We start from the raw sequence: 1,730 nt of genomic DNA on the forward strand, positions 1-1,730 counted from the left end.
TGTTAGAACTCAATGATTATCCTAATTATATTTTAGATTTTTTATATTTAAAATAATATGTTTATCTTGTATTTGATTATGTTTATCTGCAATTAGTTATACGAATTCAGATATGGAGCTTTAATAAGTTGTACTTATTAACAATCTACTTGTAATCTTGAGTTTTAAGTAATATGTATTAATAAACAGTACTTTACGCATAAAAAGTAGTTTTTAATAGTTTTTGTCAAATGCTTTATAATATAGTATAGATTATTTTTTTTAATTTAATTTAAGTTTAATAATGAAATAATTTATTTTTGGTTTAATAATATAACATTTTATAAAGATAATAATTAAGTATTCTGTTAAAACTCAATGATTATCCTAATTATATTTTAGATTTTTTATATTTAAAATGAAATGTTTATCATGTATTTGATTGTGTTTATCTGCAGTTAGTTATACGAATTCAGATATGAAGCTTTAATAAGTTGTACATATGCACAATTTACTTGTAATCTTGAGTTTTAAGTAATATGTATTAATAAACAGTATTTTACGCATAAAAAGTGGTTTTTAAGAGTTTTTGTGAAATGATTTATAATATAGAAAATATTTTTTTATATATAATTTAATTTAAGTTTAATAATAAAATAATATATTTTGGTTTAATATTATAAATTTTATAAAGATAATAATTAAGTATTATGTTAAAATTTAATGATTATACTAATTATATTTTAGATTTTTTATATTTAAAGTGAGATGTTTATCTTTTTTTTATTGTGTTTATCTGCAGTTAGTTATACGAATTCAGATATGGGATGAAATCGGATAGTGATGAACGGATTTAAGAACTTTTAAGAGTTTTAAGAGATTTTAAGAGTTTTAGCCAAATGTTTTATAATATAGTATAGATATATAATTTTTGAAATATCCATATAGGAATATATATTACTACTATGGATGGATCGTCTTGTTCATGTGGGTTTATTGCACTAAAATCTTCTTCACGAGGCTTCATTGTTGGACTCTTATCGTGTGCACTTAGGTCGTTGCATTGTCCGTTTGATCCTGAAATGTCCTATATATGCACGATGTACTGTTAAAATGATTTAATGAATATAATGATGGTTTTAAGTCATCATTAAATATTCATGTATATAAAATACATATTTTAAAAGAAATGATGAGTTAATTAAATGAAGAAAAAAGGGAAGACATTAAAAAGGAAGAAGTGGTAGGTTGTGCAGGTTTGACTTATTAGGTTTCCAATTTCTATTTGTCCCACTCAAACCATGATAACTCAACATTCAATTCAATTCAATGATATATAATATTGAATTGTAAGTGCTTAAATGAATGAATTAATGCATGATGGCTGCACCCCCCAACCCTAACCTATACAATCAACCCTCAACTTTCACATTCTTTTGTACCATCCACTTCTTCACTATCTAAAACTACTTTCTATCACCAATTAATTCAACCTTTTTCCTTTCCTTCTCATGCTATATCTAATAGCACGTGGCTCTATTTTCTTCTAATTTCTCTTTATATATCTATACTATATTATAAAGCATTTGGCTAAAACTCTTAAAAACTCTTAAAACTCTTAAACTCTTAAACCCGTTCATCTCTAYCCGATTTCATCCCATATATGAATTCGTGTAACTAACTGCAGATAAACACAATCAAATACAGGATAAACATCTCATTTTAAATATAAAAAATCTAAAATAAATTAG

The sequence above is a fragment of the Cynara cardunculus genome (assembly GCF_001531365.2).
Source record: "Cynara cardunculus var. scolymus isolate 2C chromosome LG 1, CcrdV1, whole genome shotgun sequence".
Taxonomy (NCBI): domain Eukaryota; kingdom Viridiplantae; phylum Streptophyta; class Magnoliopsida; order Asterales; family Asteraceae; genus Cynara; species Cynara cardunculus.